At 42.6% G+C, this 20,053-nt stretch overlaps 1 protein-coding gene across 2 annotated transcripts in view; it reads left to right on the forward strand.

Annotated features, from left to right (window-relative positions):
* Nucleotides 5,173–20,053, forward strand: part of CPQ (carboxypeptidase Q) — a 567,536-nt gene continuing 552,655 nt past the window's right edge. The window contains exon 1 of one of the 2 annotated variants that reach the window (XM_018058258.1): nucleotides 5,173–5,230. The gene's annotated coding sequence lies outside the window, so the exon portion shown is untranslated. Of the gene's footprint in view, nucleotides 5,231–5,373; nucleotides 5,526–20,053 lie in introns of those variants that run through there. The other variant, XM_018058257.1, reaches the window with a different exon arrangement.

Consider the following 20,053-nt stretch of genomic DNA (forward strand, 5'->3'; position numbering starts at 1 on the left):
TTGGGGCTTCCCTGGTGGCTTAGATGGTAAAGAATTTGCCTGTAATGCAGGAGACCTGAGTTCAATCTCTTGGTGGGGAAGATCCCCTAGAGAAGGGAATGGCAACCCACTCCAGTATTCTTGCCTGGGAAATCCCATGGACAGAGGAGCCTGGTGGGCTATAATTCATGGGGTCACAGAGAGTCAGACCTGACTGAGCAACTAACATTCGTACTTGAGATCTTAGTTAGATCTCCAGGCAGTGTGGTTGGACTTTGTGGGCCACTCTCTGTCCCACTAACTTGGTGTCCTTCCAGTGGTGTGTTGGAGCCAACTGGAACAGTCTCTCAAAGCTGATTATTCACATCATTTCCCAAGTTCAGCATTGCATGACGTCACGTTGGCATCTTGAAACTGGTGACAGTGGAAGTGGTGCAATTCAGGGTCTTTTTTTTTTCCAACATTTTCAACATTTTTAGTCAACATTTATCAGAACAACACTGTGCCCCTCCTGTATTTTCATAATGCTTAGAACACCATTTACTTTATATGTCAGATACTGTTCTTATTGATGAGGCTATAAAGGTGGGCAAATAAGATAATCCTTACCATCATGGAGCTGACAATGCTGAAAGGGGGAGATTGACCTTAGTCAGATATCCACATAAATTAAATTAAAAATAATAATTATGTTAAGACCGAAAAATGCTTTAAAAATCTACAATAGGTGAGGCTTCCCTGGTGGTCCAGTGGTTAAGAATCCGCCTCCCAATGCAGGGGACATGAGTTCTATTGCTGGTTGGGGAACTAAGATTCCACATGCCTTGGGGCAACTAAGCCTGCACGTGACCAGAGAGTCCATGTGTCACAACAAGAGAGAAGCCCGTGCGCTGCAATGAAGACCTGGCACAGCCAAAACATAAATAAGTAAAATAAAATGGAAAGAACATACATGAAAACAAAATCTGTAATAGGATATTTGACCTAGTCTAAGAAGGTTTTCCTGGGCTAAAATCAGATGAAGCATAAGTGTAGGTTTAGGAAGGAGCAAGATGAAGGAGCATTCCAGGTCCAGGAAACAACATGTGCTACGGTTGGAGGGAGCATGACCCTCAGGATCAAGGGAAAGAGGACAAGTGTGGCAAGTGGGAGCTTGGTGGGAGATGCAGCTGCAGAGTTAAGGTTACACAGGGCTTTGCAAGCCTCACCAAAGAGTGTTGTCTTTATCCTAAGAGTGATGGAAAGTCACTGAAGTGTTTTGAGTAGGTAAAGCACATCGAACAAGTGGAAAATCAGCACAGCGTGGCACTTCAGAAATCAACTCTGCAGCCAGGTTGCCTAGCTCGAAAGGCTGACTCTGTGACTTACTAGCAGCTTACTAGTAACTTCTATGTGCCTCAGTTTCCTCATGAATTGCTGCTGCTGCTGCTAAGTCGCTTCAGTCATGTCCGACTCTTTGTGACCCCGTAGATGGCAGCCCACCAGGCTCCCCTGTCCCTGGGATTCTCCAGGCAAGAATACTGGAGTGGGTTGCCATTTCCTTCTCCAATTCATGAAAGTGAAAGGTGAAAGTGAAGTCGCTCAGTCATGTCCGAATCTTCACGACCCCATGGACTGCAGCCTACCAGGCTCCCCCGTCCATGGGATTTTCCAGGCAAAAGTACTGGAGTGGGGTGCCATTACCTTCTCCGTTCCTCATGGGTTAAATGATGATAAAACCTAATCTGCAGGCTGTTTATCAGGTTGTAAATCTCTTAGCACAGTACATTCAGTTCAGTTCAGTTGCTCAGTCGTGTCTGACTCTTTGCAACCCCATGAATCGCAGCACACCAGGCCTCCCTGTCCATCACCAACTCCCAGAGTTCACTCAGACTCACGTCCATCGAGTCAGTGATGCCATCCAGCCATCTCAACCTCTGTTGTCCCCTTCTCCTCCTGCCCCCAATCCCTCCCATCATCAGAGTCTTTTCCAATGAGTCAACTCTTCACATGAGGTGGCCAAAGTACTGGAGTTTCAGCTTCCGCATCATTCCCTCCAAAGAAATCCCAGCACCAATCTCCTTCAGAATGGACTGGTTGGATCTCCTTGCAGTCCAAGAGACTCTCAAGAGTCTTCTCCAACACCGCAGTTCAAAAGCATCAATTCTTTGGCACTCAGCTCATCATAAATGCTAATGAAAATGCTTGTTCAATTAAACAAACAAAAATATCTTTGGTAAGACAACTGAATGTTGTGGGAGGGCTGTGGTCTAATAGGGGATGCAGATAAAAACAAATCATTATAAAATAGCATGGAGTAAGCACAAAACATAGTGGTAACACAAAGATGAAGATGAACTTGGTTTCCAGTTATTAGGAGCAGAGTCAAGAGCATAGAGGATGTTCCAGTTGGAGAGAGCAGCACTAAGAGGGGTGGAGATTCACAAATGTCACTGACTTGGATGCAATGCTTAAAGCTTAAAGCCAGACATCAATAAAAACCAATGAGGGGGATGGGGGTGCAATGGCGGGGGTTGAAATTCCTGGTGGTCCCACAGCTAGTGCTCTAATGGTGGGGCCAGGTTCCATTCCTGGCCAAGGAACTAAGATCCTGCATGCTGCCTATACACAACAACAATAAAAACACCCCCCTCCCCAAACAACAACGAGGGGAGAGATGTTGTGGTAGAGGGACTAAGGTGTGATTAATTTCAACTCCAAAGCAAATGCAGTGGCTTTATGGAGGAGGGCTCCCATTAAGGTTGACGGCATAGGCCTGAACAGGTCGTAGTGCTAACTCTGCATCTCACTAGTTTGTGATTTGACGTCTCTAATTCTTAATGTCCTCATCTGTAAAGTGGGAATAATAATAATAATAACTCATAGAGTTGTTAAGTCACAGTTAATGCATTAAAGTCTTAGCATAAAGTATCCAATAAATGTGAAGCTATTATTATTATTATTATATTATGAGTTGAAACTTGAGTGAGAAGAACTTCAATTGGCACTAAAGGAATAAAAGGTCTCAAAGTCAGAAGACACGTGACACATCTGAAGAATAGCAAGTCAAAAGGCACTTTAAGATATGGTCATCAGGGCCAATCTATGAACAGTTTTTACTGGTCCATGATGAGATAAATATAGAAATTGAGAGCAAATACTTAGAAATTAAAAGAATACAAAAATAAATTGACAGTAATTTTATATTTGTATACCTGCATCCGATCCCATCACTTCATGGCAAATAGATGGGGAAACAGTGGAAAACAGTGGCTGACTTTATTTTTCTAGGATCCAAAATTACTGCAGATGGTGATTGCAGCCATGAAATTAAAAGACGCTTACTCCTTGGAAGGAAAGTTATGACCAACCTGAACAGCATATTCAAAAGCAGAGACATTACTTTGCCAACAAAGGTCCGTCTAGTCAAGGCTATGGTTTTTCCAGTGGTCATGTGTGGATGTGAGAGTTGGACTGTAAAGAAAGCAGAGCACAGAAGAATTAATGCTTTTGAACTGTGGTGTTGGAGAAGACTCTTCAGAGTCCCTTGGACTGCAAAGAGATCCAACCAGTCCATCCTAAAGGAGATCAGTCCTGGGTGTTCATTGGAAGGACAGATGTTGAAGCTTAAACTCCAATACTTTGGCCACCTGATGTGAAGAGCTGACTCATTGGAAAAGACCCTGATGCTGGGAAAGATTGGGGGCAGGAGGAGAAGGGGAAAGCAGAGGATGAGATGGTTGGATGGGATCATCAACTCAATGGACATGGGTTTGGGTGGACTCTGGGAGTTGGTGATGGACAGGGAGGCCTGGCATGCTGCAGTTCATGGGGTCACAAAGAGTTGGACACAACTGAGCAACTGAACCGAACTGAATTGAAAATACCTGTAATGAAAATTGAGACTTGGAGTTTTTATGTTTTTTTTTTCTTTTTTTTTCATTTTTCTAGCAAGTTTTACGGAGAAGGCAACGGCACCCCACTCCAGTACTCTTGCCTGGAAAATCCCATGGATGGAGGAGGCTGGTGGGCTGCAGTCCATGGGGTTGCTAAGAGTCAGACACCACTGAGAGGTTACTTTCACTTTTCACTTTCATGCATTGGGGAAGGCAATGGCAACCCACTCCAGTGTTCTTGCCTGGAGAATCCCTGGGACGGGGGAGCCTGGTGGGCTGCCGTCTATGGGGTTGCACAGAGTCGGACACGACTGAAGTGACTTAGCAGCAGCAGCAGCAGCAAGCTTTAAATTGTATCTTACAAAAGTGACAGTGCATGACTTATTGGAAATAATAAATAAATAAATAATAAATAAAGTATCTTTACCTCAGATAATTTGAGAAAAAGTAATACTGCAGAGCTGGAGATAGCAACATAGAGATGATCCTGGTGGGCCAGGGTCACCTTTGAGGAACTATTTTGAATGTCTGAGTTCACACTTTATTCAACGGGCAACGGGGTTACTAAAAGTTTAGACAGATTGTTAACCGAGGGTTAAGTGTATCGAGGTAAATGGACACTGCAAATTTTGTACTTTTTAAAGTTCCCAGGGAGCATGTGTTCTTGTTGTTGTTAAAGAGGAGACCTGAATTGCTCCGTGTCTCACAAATAAAACTGTTTTTATTTGATAAGTGTGGTTATACAAAGGAATTCAAATTTATCAAAACAGAAAACGTTGAAAATACGTGAGCACACATTGTGTGACCAGTGATGCGAGTGGCTCCTTGATACAAAAAGCTACGCCAGGTAATCAGATGAATCTGCTTTCTCCAGCACTCTCATATAATTAACGCATCAACCGAAGAGGCAGGACTCTGCCGGATCTCTCCCAGCTGGGGTCTTCTCGCCCATCTTCATCACCCTCGGCTCTCCAACAACCCTGCGGGGTAGAATGGGACAATAACGCTCTGATCACCCGGTAGCCGTGGGAGGCGTTGGGCAGCTCACCTATCCCAGGGTTTCCAGACTCTGCCCTCATCCAGGTGCTGAGACAGCCAAAACTTCAACATTTTCCTTTCAGCTCCTCAACCCCTTTCTTCGCTACCCGCCCGGCCACTCCTGCAAGCATAGGACACCTCGGGGGAGCCCTTTGGCCACCTGAAGTCACACCTCAGGTAGGCCCTTTGGTCACTTGCGCTCTTGAAACCCCCTCGTGGCTCCGAGGTTCAAGGCCGTGGGCACCCGCGAGGCCTGAGAGCGACGTTCTGGCCGAAGGACTCCAAATAAAGACGCCAGACTGCGGGGGCCCAGGACACTGTGGAGCCAGATCCAGAAGGTGAGGGGACAGCCGGTAGCCCGCGGCCCTCAGGTCGCTTGAGTCGCAGCGAGGCCGTGGCCGGGCGTCGTGGAGGCGGCGCTTGGCCCCCCGCCCGCCTGCGGGCGCCCGGAGTCCCCGGCCGCTGCGCCCCGCCTTCTCGCCGCAGAAACCCCGGCAGCTGCCAGGACCAGGTCGGGGGGCCGCGTCGCGGGTGTGGCCGCCGCCACTTGAAGGCTGGGCTCTGAACCTGGCCCTGAGCACGGCCACCCCCGCCGCCGCCGCCGGCGCCGCCATAGCTCCAGCGGCCGACCAGGTGCGTGCGCCGCCCGCCCGCCCCAGTCAGCCAACGGCTGAGCTGGCTCCCCCGGGAAGGCGAGCCGAGGCGGGTGGCCGACCCCAGAGTGAGGGGAACTTTCCGAGTAGCTCTTTCGTGGGAGCGACTGACATACGGGGTGGGGAAGCCGCCGGGAGACCGGTCTGGCCTATGGCTTCCGCAGCAAAGGCCCACAAATGAGGAAATCGAATGAGGGCGCCGGGATGGAGGAGGATGCTGGGCGCAGAGGGCGGGAGCCAGGCATCATGGCTCCTTTTCCCTCTCGTCCTGGGACGCGGGAGGGAGTGCTCCGGCCCCAAGCTGCCAAGCTGCTTCCCTTGCCTGCATCTGGAAGCAATTCCTAGTTCCCCCCTTTATCGGGAGCTCCTTTGTGGTTCTTTTCACCTTTTATCTTGTACTTTCATTTTTGGTGTGCAATTCTAGGCTCCACGCCGGCTCTTAAGTTCCACGGGACAGAGCCCCTGTTGGACTTGTCAGGTCCTCAGTGTGGTTCAGACGGTAAAGCGTCTGCCTGCAATGTGGGAGACCCAGGTTCAATTCCTGGGTTGGGAAGGTCCCCCAGAGAAGGAAAGGCAACCCACTCCAGTACTCTTGCCTGGGAAATCCCATGATGGAGGAGCCTGGTAGGCTACAGTCCATGGGGTCCCAAAGAATGGGACACGACTGAGTGACTTCACTTTCTTTTTCTTTCAGTAGTACTCAGTGAGGAATTGAGCAAAAAAGTGAGTTCCTATGGAGGAGTACTGGTGAATTAACGTCAGTGAATGAATAAGCTTGAAATAGATCTGAATGAAGGAATACATGAATGGATATAAATACATACAACGTGGAGGCAGTGGAGACAGAGGCTTACAAATCTTTATCTTCTGGTAGTTTTCCAAAGGCTGTATAGATGTTGCACTCATAAACGCAGTCATTCTGATTGTGGCTGTTTAAAAGTTCTATGCTGTATTAAAATAATCCACAGAAGCACCCCTTCATTTTCCATTTTAGGTAGATTTTCCTTTATGCATTGCTTAAAGTGAAGTATGTCTAGGCTGCTTCTTCTGGGTGTTGTTTTGTTTTTTGTTTTTTTTTGCTTGTATTTTATTTTCTGACTTTGCAGATTCAGTGTCACTATAATTTTTTTTTTACATATTGTGTACTTTATAATATTTTTAAATGTATTTATGAAAGATAAGTGAATCTGAAGGCAGTACCACGTGATTCTGCTTTTAGTAATTTGTAAAACCAGACATTTCTTTGAATTCAGGATTGTGGAGGATCTTGTTTGCTTTCCCAAGACAGGTGCTGGCTGGTTTGTGGGTGACTGAAGAAGGCTGCCTATAGTTAAGAGAGGAAAAGAGAGACATTTATCTGTGTGCAGATACTTTGGAAGTGACACAGGTTGAGACTGCTTTAATTCAATTGGTCACTGCTTCAGTTCCAGGTTTCCAGGCCTGGGTTTCAGAAAACCTGGATGACTTTAGACTTGTTCCTTTATCTCTTTAGGTCTGTTTCTTAATCTTTGAAATGCAGGAGGTTCGGTAGGGCCCCTTCCTGAGGCAGACTTCCAGGATTCTCTTTTATTAGGTAAAAGGTGAAATTGCAGATGATTTTAGGAAAGCTTAACTCACTTCAACTGCTCTGCTTGGGATTCTGTAGAATATTGGCCCCACTGTCTTATCTGCAAATTACAACTCATTCCTCATCTTCTTCACATCTGCTGCAGAAGGACCTGGGAGTTTAAGATGAGAATTATAGACTCTGGGCAGGAGGGGAGAAAGGAGGGCGAAACAGTTTTGTGCATTGCCACAGGCCCCCTGTCCTGGGTCTAACTTGTTTTCAATGCACCCAGCCTGACAATGCCATATATTTTCAGTATATCTAGGGAATCATCACTATCAATTTGCCTGCATTTGAGATTAGTTATCATAGATCACAACATTTTTGAAATGGAAGGACCTTAGAGATTTTTAAAAGGCTCTTAAAAAGTCATTTTACATATATATTAAAATATTTCTTGCATGCTACATTTCACAAAGTCCCAAATGTGTTAAGTAAAATAAAATTAATGTTACCTACTTCTGTTCTTTCAAGTCTCTTGGGAGAAGTGAAGTCAGATGTGGTGCTTGGTGGGAAAAAAAACACAACTTTTTGTGACTCTGTTCTCAAAGATCCAGTTGTTGGGTCACATATGATTCCGACATGGAATGTAACAGAAATGATATTTATGGGGCAATGACCACTCATCAAGCACTGTTACATTTAACCTTTTTACTTGTTTTGCCCCATTTCATCCTTGCTGTAAACTTAGGTGCTGCATACCTTGTAATCCCTATTTCACCTTCCAAAAATAGAAACAGTGCTTTGAAAATGGGAAGGTCAGGTATTCAAAACACAAACAGATGGAGGCAGGGTTTCTCCCAGAAATGTAGACAATCCCTGCTAGGAAAATCTGTGTAACATTGGAGAATGTGGTCTCTGTGTGTGTTCCAGGATATATATTAAACTCTCAGGCATTGTGGATAAGGGTATTTAGAATGGGAGCTCAGGAGGGGGATAATTGAGACTGAATTACAGAGAATTGGTATAGCATTTTGAAAATTATTGAGTTCCATTGCTACTCTGGAAGACTCACATTTTTACATAGGTGCACATACATCCTAATGTTAAATGTGCTCATATTTAATAATCCAGGGAGTATAAAAAGGATCAATCACATCAATAGATATATGGATGAGTGGCACCTATGGACATCAAACTGAGTACAGTGTTGTTTCTTGGGCTAGTTTTCCGATCCTTGATAAGTTGCTACCTCCCAACCTCTTTCTTTATAAGAGTGACAACTCCTAATGCAAAATACAATGCCTACCTTGCTGTAATCTAGGGGCAGGAATGCAGGATGAGTTTCCAAAACTCTTATAATTAATTGACAAGAGCAAAAGAGGAAGAGAGGCCCATAAAGTAAGTGGTAAATTATTTTGTTTCTTCGTCAGTCGAGTTTCATAGAAGGCAGAGACCAGTTGCAGCTGCTTGAAAAACTAAGAGTGATGCCAGTTTGATTTAGCTCAGGAGGCTGAAACTTTCTGCCCTGAAGGCTGGTGTGATGGAATAGACCTTCCCATTGCTCACAATATTATGAAAAAAACATTAAAGCAACAATTTTTATTACTTGCCCTGGAGCTAGAGCTTTAAAATGTACTTTCTTCTCCCCCTGACCTCCCTAAACCACTTAGGTTTTTTAAAACAAACAACCCATTTATGTGTTTGCTACATTAGATTATTAGTCCTTTCCTTTATTTTTGGGCTTTGTTTCTTTATTGCAGCTAAGATGAAGGACTGGTGTGCTTCTGTGAAATTTTTCTTTAGTTATTATTTTATAACTCTGTGTGTGTTAATTTCAGTAACCGTTTATTGAGTGCGTACTGTGTGCCAGATAAAGATGAATGAGATCCCAAGTTTATGGAGGGAAGTGAGCCATCCACAAATAATTGCAGCATAGGGTGTTGTGGAAGTAGTGGCCACTCATTCTCCCAGGAGAGAGGTTTGGTCAGAATTTAGGAAGACTTCACAGAGCAGGTGAATTTTGAACTGGATTTTGAAGCCTAAAGGCCAAAAGGAGGGAGAAAAGTGTTCTGAGCACAGAGAACAGGATGGGCAAAGAAAAGGAGGCAGTGTGAGCATAGCACTGCCAGGGAGAGACATGGATTGGGTGGGTCTTGTAAGGCTGGGGCCAGAGAAAGAAGGTCCTTGAATGTCATGTTATTTCAACTTTATCACAGCCTAGAAAATTTTATTTAAGAGTTTTAAAGCTAATTTTTAATAGGAGGAGTGCTATAATTGGACTTTCTCTAGAAAATAACTCCAGCAATAATATTTTGGGGAAACTAGAGATGGAAAGCTGGGAGGCCAGAGGAAAATGAGGATGCTGGTGCTATAGTCCAAAGGAAATAGGATAAGGGTCTAAACTAGCAAAGGTTTGAGAGATTATCAGCAGATAGGCAGAGCAGGGTTTAATGACTAGCCGGATATGGGAAGTAAGGTTGACAATAATTCTGAGGTTTCGGTATTGCTTACTTAGGTAGATGCAGATGCCACTAATGAGGGTAATAAACATCAGATGAGGAAGAGGTTTGGGGAGGAAGACAGTGAGTAGAGACAACTCACAGATGTGAGAACATGTAGGAATATCCTTGATGTAGACCCTTGACTAGTGACTATAGTACTGTGACATCGTATAGCCAAGACCGGTCAAATTTTATGACGGATCCGCAGTCTAAATAGACAAATCAATTCAATAAATCATGTAAAAAGAAGGAAAAAACACATTAGACTTTACTAATGATGTTTATATTTCAGGTGAGTTTCTTTGAACTCTAATTCTTATGTAAGTTCTACTGAAAAAAAAAAGATACTCAAACAATCAGGGGTTATTAAAAATTATCAAGAAAACCAAACTAGAGTGACACAGAGGGGAGTGGTTGAAATGAACAAAGATGAGCAAATGGTTGAAGTGTAGCAGAGAGGACAGATTGCTCAAGACACAGGTAAAGGCAGATTCGGAATATAGAGATGACATTTGAGCTGGCTCTTCCAAATAATGTATTTCTTTAGTGGTAAGAATATCACAAGCTTTGGTTTCTCATCTGTTCAACTTGTTCAGTTCAGTTCAGTCACTCAGTCCTGTCCGACTCTTTGTGACCCCATGAACTGCAGCACACCAGGCTTCCCTGTCCTTCACCAACTCCCAGAGCTTGCTCAAACTCATGTCCATTGAGTCGGTGATGCCATCCAGCCATCTCATCCTCTGTTGTCCCCTTCTCCTCCCACATTCAATATTTCTTGTCTTTTCCAAGGAGTCATTCTTTGCACCAAGTGGCCAAAGTATTGGAGTTTCAACTTCAGCATCAATCCTTACAATGAATATTCAGGACTGATTTCCTTTAGGATGGACTGGTTGGATCTCTTTGCAGTCCAAGGGACTCTTCAAGAGTCTTCTCCAACACCACAGTTCAAAAGCATCAATTCTTTGGTGCTCAGCTTTCTTTATAGTCCAACTCTCACATCCATACATGACTACTAGAAAAACCATTGCCTTGACTAGATGGACCTTTGTTGGCAAAGTAATGTCTCTGCTTTTTAATATGTTTTCTAGGTTGGTCATAGCTTTTCTTCCAAGGAGCAAGCATCTCTTAATTCAGCTTGTTAGGGAGAGACAAACAGGTGATTGTTTAGAGGTACTGTGCAGAGGGTTTGTTCTTATTTTGCAGATAAAGTGTTGGAAAACTTTGAACTAAGAGAAGAAAAACAGAGTAAGATAAAATGAGAAGGGTAATAATTAGGAGGAATTTTCAGAACATTTAATGAATTCTATGAGAAATAGTTGCTAACAAAGAAAAAGTTAGATTGATGTAGTATTCCCTTAGGGTCATGGCATTAGACTTGCTTGGAAAAAAGGATAAATTAGCATAGAACCTTATATATTAGAAAGAAGTTTTACATTTGATTGTTACATGAACCCTCAGGAGCATGTGCAGCCAGGCACTATTATCTTTCTTTTATAAACTAAAAATCTTGATGTGAAAGAGGCTGTAGTTTGTCTCAGATCCTATAACTGGCAAGCACTCCAGGCCTTCTGAATTTCAGCCCACTGCTCTATCCATTGTTTTGGAATCTTGCTTGCCTGGGAACCTTGATGTGTTACAGTACGTCCCTTCCACTCCCACCATGTCCATCATGTAAAAATAAGAATAAAGCAGATGATATTTGAGGGTCAAGAAAACCAAGATCGGGGAGAGAGGCAGTGATGGAAAGGCTCCTTACCACCAGCTGTGCTACATGCAGTAGAAATGGTCACGAAGTCTCTAGAGAATATCTGGGGAACTCAAACAATACTTAAAATGTAATAGGAGAGTCTACAATATGAAACAATTTTATGATTAAATCTTCCAAGAGGCAAATAACCCTTTAATTAAGTGGCATGTTAATGGCCACTAGGATCTGGTAAAGGCAAAGATCCTTCCCTAGAGCCCCCAGAAGAAATGCAGTCCTGCCAACACATTGATTTTATTTATTTATTTTATTTTATTTTATTTATTTATTTAGTTTTTTTTTTAATTTTAAAATCTTTAATTCTTACATGCGTTCCCAAACATGAACCCCCCTCCCACCTCCCTCCCCATAACATCTCTCTGGGTCATCACCGTATCCTGCGTCAGACATAGACTGGCGATTCGATTCTTACATGATAGTATACATGTTAGAATGCCATTCTCCCAAATCATCCCACCCTCTCCCTCTCCCTCTGAGTCCAAAAGTCCGTTATACACATCTGTGTCTTTTTTGCTGTCTTGCATACAGGGTCGTCATTGCCATCTTTCTAAATTCCATATATATGTGTTAGTATACTGTATTGGTGTTTTTCTTTCTGGCTTACTTCACTCTGTATAATCAGCTCCAGTTTCATCCATCTCATCAGAACTGATTCAAATGAATTCTTTTTAACGGCTGAGTAATACTCCATTGTGTATATGTACCACAGCTTTCTTATCCATTCATCTGCTGATGGACATCTAGGTTGTTTCCATGTCCTGGCTATTATAAACAGTGCTGCGATGAACATTGGGGTACATGCGTCTCTTTCAGTTCTGGTTTCCTCGGTGTGTATGCCCAGCAGTGGGATTGCTGGGTCATAAGGTAGTTCTATTTGCAATTTTTTAAGGAATCTCCACACTATTCTCCATAGTGGCTGTACTAGTTTGCATTCCCACCAACAGTGTAGGAGGGTTCCCTTTTCTCCACACCCTCTCCAGCATTTATTGCTTGCAGATTTTTGGATCGCAGACATTCTGACTGGTGTGAAGTGGTACCTCATTGTGGTTTTGATTTGCATTTCTCTAATAATGAGTGATGTTGAGCATCTTTTCATGTGTTTGTTAGCCATCCGTATGTCTTCTTTGGAGAAATGTCTATTTAGTTCTTTGGCCCATTTTTTGATTGGGTCGTTTATTTTTCTGGAATTGAGCTGCCTAAGTTGCTTGTATATTTTTGAGATTAGTTGTTTGTCAGTTGCTTCATTTGCTATTATTTTCTCCCATTCCGAGGGCTGTCTTTTCTCTTTGCTTATATTTTCCTTTGTTGTGCAGAAGCTTTTAATTTTAATTAGATCCCATTTGTTTATTTTTGCTTTTATTTCCAGAATTCTGGGAGTTGGATCATAGAGGATCCTGCTGTGATTTATGTCGGAGAGTGTTTTGCCTATGTTCTCCTCTAGGAGTTTTATAGTTTCTGGTCTTACGTTTAGATCTTTAATCCATTTTGAGTTTATTTTTGTGTGCGGTGTTAGAAAGTGATCTAGTTTCATTCTTTTACAAGCGGTTAACCAGTTTTCCCAGCACCACTTGTTAAAGAGATTGTCTTTACTCCATTCAACACATTGATTTTAGCTGGTAAGTCCAGTGTTGGATTTCTGACCTACAGAACTATAAGCATTTGTTTTGTTTAAGCCACCAAGTTTTGGGGTCATTTGTTACAGCCAGCAATAGAAAACCAGTGCGTTGTCCCATAGATTTGCTGTAGGGTTAAGGAATGTAAGCATTTAGGAGAGGCCTTCTCAGTCAATACTAGCTACTGTCATTATTATTTTTTTCACTGGTACTTTCTCTTCTGTTTTTGCCTTTTTGTATAGCCATCCTGCGGTTACCCCTGATTGTTGGAAATCACTCCCCTCCTTCCCTGACACTGTGACCTTAGGAGTTCCTCACTCCCAGGATAGCCGGTATTCAGTCTCCAGCAATTTGTTAGAATTACCATTCAGGTATTCCCACATTTTATGGGTTCAGTGGCTTCTGCTCCAGATAAGCCAGAGCTGAGCTATGACTCTCTGGATTTGCCCATCTCTGTAGACTTCAGGATGGTGGTTTGCTTTTTACCCTCACTTCTCTGTTCTAAGGGGAGTGGTTGTCAGTTTGTTCAGTTCTATTTCCTCCTATAAGGACAGGAGTAATGAAAGAAGTGAAAACAGTGCTCTCAGTACCCTATAGCTGTAATGAGCTCCTCTGTTCTTAAGAGAATTCCATCTCTATACTGGATCCCTTTCTGTTCTTTGGTTTTCAACTCAGTTTCATTCCAAAGAATGCTTTCTGGATTTTCTCATAGATTGAGACGCCATTAACCAAAATAGAAAACCCAGAAAGGATTCTGTGATGTATCTGAAATACAGGGTACAAACAGGCTCAAAACCTGGGGAGATTAACCTTTAACTTTTCCCTATTCCTCATCCTCCCAGATTTTAAGTCACCAAATGCTGTTGTGTCTACCTTTGATAGCACCTGAAATTTTCTGTTTTTTAAATTGTCCCCGTCCTTTCTATCCGCTTCACGGATCACAGCCTTGTAAGGGCAAAGGGGATTAACTCAATGAAGTTATGTGCCATGCCATGCAGGGCTACCCAGGACAGATGGGGTCATAGTGAAGAGTTCTGACAAAACGTGGTCCACTGGAGAAGGAAATGGCAGCCTACTCCAGCATTCTTGCCTGGAGAACCCCATGAACAGTATGAAAAGGCAAAAAGATATGACACTGGAAGATGAGCCCCCCAGGTCAGAAGGTGTCCAGTGCGCTGCTGGGGAAGAGCAGAGGGCAATTACTAATAGCTCCAGAAAGAATGAATGGCTGAGCCAAAGCAGAAATGATGGTTAGCTGTGGATGTGTCTGGTAGTGAAAGCAAAGTCCAATGCTCCAAAGAACAACATTGCATAGGAACCTGAAATGTTAGGTCCATTAATTAAGGTAAATTGGATGTGATCAAGCAGGAGATGGCAAGATTGAATATTGACATCTAAGGAATCAGTGAACTAAAATGGACAGAATAGGCAAATTTAATTCAGATGATCATTATATCCACTCTGTGGACAAGAATCCCTTAGAAGAAATGGAGTATCCCTGATAGTCAACAGAAGAATCTGAAAGGCAGTACTTGAGTGCAACCTCAAAAATGACAGAATAATCTCGGTTTGTTTCCAAGGCAAACCATTCAGTATCACAGTAATCCAAGTCTATATCCCAGTCACTGATGCTGAAGAAGCTGGAGTTGACCGGTTCTGTGAAGACCTACAATACCTTCTGGAACTAATACCAAAAAGAAAAGAGTTTCTTGATGCTTTTGAATTGTGGTCCCAGAGAAGACTTTTGAGAGACCCTTATCTTTAAGGAGATAAACCAGTCCATCCTAAAGGAAATCAACCCTGAATATGCATTGGAAGGACTGATGCTGAAGCTGAAGTGTCAATACTTTGGCCACCTGATGCTAAGAACTGACTCACTGGAAAAGACACTGATGTTGGGAAAGATTGAGGGCAGGAGAAGAAGAGGGCAACAGAAGATGAGATGGTTAGATAGCATCATCAACTCAGTGGACATGAATTTGAGCAAATTCTGGGAGATAGTAGATGACAGAGCAATCTGATGTGGTGCAGTTCATGGAGTTGCAAAGATTTGGATGTGACTTTAGCGACTGACCAAGAACAGCAATCCTTTCCTATCATGGCTCTAGTCATATCCTTTATTGTTTCTTGCCTTGGATGGGCAGAGTCTTTAAATCATCCACACTGCTTCAAGAGCTGGGTCATAGGCCAGATCATATTATTTTCCTTCTCAGAAGGCCTACACTTTGAGAAATTACCTGTGAATTAAAGTAGAAACTCCTAATATGACATTTAAGGTTCTTAAAGATTTGGCATTAAAATGTATTTCTCAGTGCATTCCTAGTGCCTTCACTTACTGTATTAGTTCTCTAGGCCTGTCATAACAAAATACCACTGACTGTGTAGCTTAAGCAGTAGAAATTTATTTTCTCATAGTTATAGAAGTTGAAAGTCCAAGATCAATGTGTCAACAGGTTTGGTTTCTTCTGAAACTTCTCTCTTTGGCTTGCAGGTGTTCATCTTCTTGCTGTTTCCTCATATGGTCATTTTTTTTTTCTGTTCATGTGCACCTTGATGTCTCTATATGTCCAAATTTCCACTTCAATCAGGTTATATTGGCCCACCTCCCCCAGTGCCCTCATTTTAACTTAATTACCTCTTTAAAGTCCCCATCTCCGAATAGCATCACATTCTGAGGCACTGGGTTGTAGGGCTTAAGCATATGAACTGGGGTGTGGCACAGTTCAGCCCATAACACCTGTAAGACCCCTCCGTGTATTACTCTATATGTGTATATTGGATTGCATCATGGGGGCACATCTTGACGTGGGAAGATTTAAAAGATACTGATTCCTGGGTCCCACCTAACTGTGGGTTCTGAACTGCTCTGTCTGAAATGGGACTGGGAATACGTTTGTTGTAGGCATGTGTATGTTTCAGGTTCCCCCTAGTGCTTTATAAAACTGCAGCTTTTTATACCCCAGACTTTTCAAAATAAGTAAGTTCTGGAGAACATGTTATAAATGTTCACATCTTTGCTCATGGTTGTTCTTTAACTAGAAAGACCCTTCCTACTATACAGCTGTGAAAATTCATCTATCCTGCAAGGCTGAGCTGAAATATCATCTTCTCTGTTATTACTTCCTTGTTCTCTCCTGTGATAATCCTGCACAACTTTATTATTACAGTTAACCCTTGAACAACTTGGGGATTAGGGGCACCAACCCCATAGCAGTCAGAAATCTGAGAATAACTTTACAGTTAGCCCCACCTATCTGTAGTCCTCAGATTCAACCAACATTTGATCCTGCAGTACTGCAGTATTTATTGAAAAAAATCCAGATGTGAGTGGACACACACTGTTCAAATCCATGTTGTTCAAGGGTCATTGTACTTTATTGTTAATACTTTAGAATCAGTTTCCTGTTTTTTGTGTGTGTCCTAGTCATTTGCCTTCATCTTTCACCAGCTTCCTAAGGCCTATGCCTAGGATGACCTATTCTTTATTTCTGTATATCTGAAACAGTTGTAGTTGCTCTGAGCACAGTAGGTAACCAGTCACTGTCTGTAGTATGAATAAATGAACTCATTAATAAATGCTACTAATTTCTTTTTCTTTAAGTGGGTTTTAAAAAACTGGACTATTGTTGCTTTACAATTTGATAAGCTTGTTTGTTTTATCCAGTGCTCTCCGCCAGATAAAAAGTCATAAGAAAATTATTAGCTTTACAGTGTAAAACTAATGGCAGATTTTACTCTGGAATTGGGTATCTTTAACATGATACAAGAACAATATTCTTCCCACTCTATTTCCCACTTAGAACTTTAAACATGTAAAAATTTTTCCTATAGAAGGTGTTTGATAATAGGAAGAGAATCTAGTGAAGGCATCATAACAATTTGTGATAATGACAAATTTTTCTTTTTGCATTGCATTTTCAAGGCAGAGTGTGGATGGTTCAATTCTTAAAGATGAATGGATTTCCCAGCATCCACTTGTATATCCTTGGTTATCCTCCCCATCAAGAACTGATTCCTTTTAGGGGGGATATGTTAAGGTGGAAATCTATTAGCTGAGCTAATAATAAGCTGTGCTTTTCTGGGTCAGTGAATAACAGAAACAGTTCTTGAAATAATTACATCAGCTAAGATCCAGTTTCCAAGTAGGGATCAAGAGTCCGACTTATCCTTTGTCAGTCTTCTCAAAACTACTAAAACTTCTAGAGATGGAGTAATTGCCTCTTAAATAATAGCTCCAAAGCCTTTTCTGAACCAGAGCAGGCAGTAACGGGGATTGGCAGGGGAAGGACTGATGTCTACGCATGAGGGGAAAAATGACTCTGCCTTGAAAAAACAGATGAGCCTTTGGATGTGGAAATTTACAAGACTCAGAGAGCCCTGAAACATCTTTAGAAGCTGAGCCCAGCTGAATAATGGGAGGCTGTGTGCTGGCTTGGCATAGGAGCCTGTCTGGCACAAACTCCACTGTAAACAACTCTTCAAACATTTGCATCTGCATACATGACACTGATTCTCAAAATGTCCAATTAAACACTTTTCAATAAAAGAAACGTTTGCTTCCTCAGTTGACCTGGGGTCAGCCTGGCCTGTCTGGTGGGGAAGGAGTTGCAGCTGTTGAATGCCCTTCGTTTCTGGACCCAGTCATGTCCTGTGGTTAGGACTCAGTGCTTTCATTGCCACGGCCAGGGTTCTGTCCCTGATCAGGGAACTAAGATGCACAAGCCGAGTGGTGCAGCCAAAAAAAAAGAAAAAAAGAGTCTTCTTGAAAGCTGTGGAAACTGGGCCAACCTGTGGGCCATGGGATTAGGTTAGGTAACTAGAGGGAAACACTGAGGCCGTGAGTGCTTTTCAAACTCAAGAAAACCTACTCAGTGCTGTAGTTGTTTTGTCCTTTGAGCTTGAAAAATTGTAAAAGTGATAATAGTAGCTGAGAAAGTGAAAAAGGGCAGTGCTGATTTTAAAAAAAATATTATTCTCTTGAGAACTATAAGAGAACTATATATAATTCAGTTTTTCAACATTTCAGCAAATATATATTGAATAAGTGTTAATGGTGTGTAAGTATGTGTGGCTGTAGTGTATGCATTTCCCTGTCTGTGCTGACAGACATGGAACTGCTCAAATTGTGACTGGTATAGCAATGAAGCTTCTGGACACATGACACAGATGCACAAAGGGAGAGAGGAAGGGAATAAGAGAGAAGAATCAAATTTAGATTATTCTTTAGAAAAGTGGGCATGTATAATGAAGTGAAAAGCAAGTGACCTTGAGTAAATTTTTCAGTGCTATTAGCTCAGTTTCAGAGAAAGCAATGGCAACCCACTCCAGTACTCTTGCCTGGAAAATCCCATGGATGGAGGAGCCTGGTAGGCTGCGGTCCATGGGGTCGCTAAGAGTTGGACATGACTGAGCGACTTCACTTTCACTTTTCACTTTCCTGCCTTGGAGAAGGAAATGGCAACTCACTCCAGTACTCTTGCATGGAGAATCCCAGGGTTGGCAGAGCCTGGTGGGCTGCCGTCTATGGGATTGCAGAGTCTGACATGACTGAAGTGACTTAGCAGCAGCAGCAGCAACAACTTCAGTATCCTAGTCTGTAAAATAGGGAATATAATATCAAGAACATCAAAGTTTATTGTCAGAATTAATTAAAATGATCTATATAAACTGCTTACAGGCTTTCCAGGTGGCTCATTGATAAAGAATCCTTCTCCAAATGCAGGAGATGTGGGTTCAATCCCTGAGTCAGGAAGATCCCATGGAGGAGGAAATGGCAACCCACTCCAGTATTCTTGGCTGGAATATTCTATAGACAGAGGAGCCTGGTGGTTTATAGTCCATGGGGTTGCAAAGAGTCAGACACACTGAAGCAATTGAGCACGTATGCAAACTGTTCACAGTGGCACTTGCCACATTGTGAATGCTCAGTCAATGTTAGCAAATGATGAAATATTGATAACTTTTTGGACAGAGAAGATTGAAGCATTCCTATATGGTGAAGGGAAGGAGCCAAGAAGAGGGAAAAAACTGGATAGCTGGTGTGTGGCTGTACCACATTGAGTCCATCTTGTCAGCTCTATTTTAGATCCACAGTTCTAACCCCTACCCCTCTTTCTGTGAGGCTGAGCTTTAGCTTAATTGACAAGGAATTCACTCAAGCCAGATATGTTCCCCATCAACGTTTACCCATGTCTTCTGGTATGAAAACTGGAAGCCTGCCTTATGCTTACACAGATGGTTACTGGTCATGAGATCCCTGGGGAGGGAAAAAATCCCCCATCCCCACTGGTGTGGTCATGCTTCTCACTTGATAGTTGGATTCTGTTTTTAGCTTTGGCCCCTTTAGATCCCCCGTACCCCTTTCCATGGTGCAAAGTACAACTGCAAATGCCTCCAGATCATCCCATCTGCCTGATCCTTCCTGTGTGTAGGTTACCCATAGTAAACTTCATAATTGCACTTAATGGCATTGCCTGCTTTGTTTTCTGGTCTCAAAGTTCCTGGTCAGTTTGGAGGATATTCTTCAGTGTCTCTGCCTATCAGTAATTGCTACAATATGGATAGAGAATTTGGCTTTGGAAAGGAGGGTGCACAATTCTTTCACTGAGATGGGAGCTGAGAAGAGTTGTGTAGATAAAGGGATAGAAAAGTTTTGGGTTGAGGATGAAGAAAGCCAAGTCATCTCATGGTCATAATATCATATTCTCAGTTATGTAGAAGAGGAGAGCTTTTGCTGAGCATGAGGGGAGTAGAGGTTGAATCTGGGGCTTAAGGAGAGTGGAAAAACTTTGTAGCAGCTGCTGTGGGGAATTTGATAGGAGTCAGTTGAAGATAAATATAAGGGTTGCTGAGCAATGCAAGGGACCCAGCTGAGATCAGACAGCCTTAGTTCATAGTGGAGATATTTGCCATGGTTAAGAAAATGTTGATGATAATATCATGGAGCACGTGCAATTTTGAAGAATTGGCAGCTTAGATGAAGAGGAAAGGCAAAGGTGTTATAAGGTGCTAATGAAAGCATTCTTGGAATCGTTAACCATCAGGTGATGTTGTGAGCCAAGATTAATCTGAAATGGTAAG

Source organism: Capra hircus, chromosome 14 (genome assembly GCF_001704415.2).
Source record: "Capra hircus breed San Clemente chromosome 14, ASM170441v1, whole genome shotgun sequence".
Lineage (NCBI taxonomy): Eukaryota > Metazoa > Chordata > Mammalia > Artiodactyla > Bovidae > Capra > Capra hircus.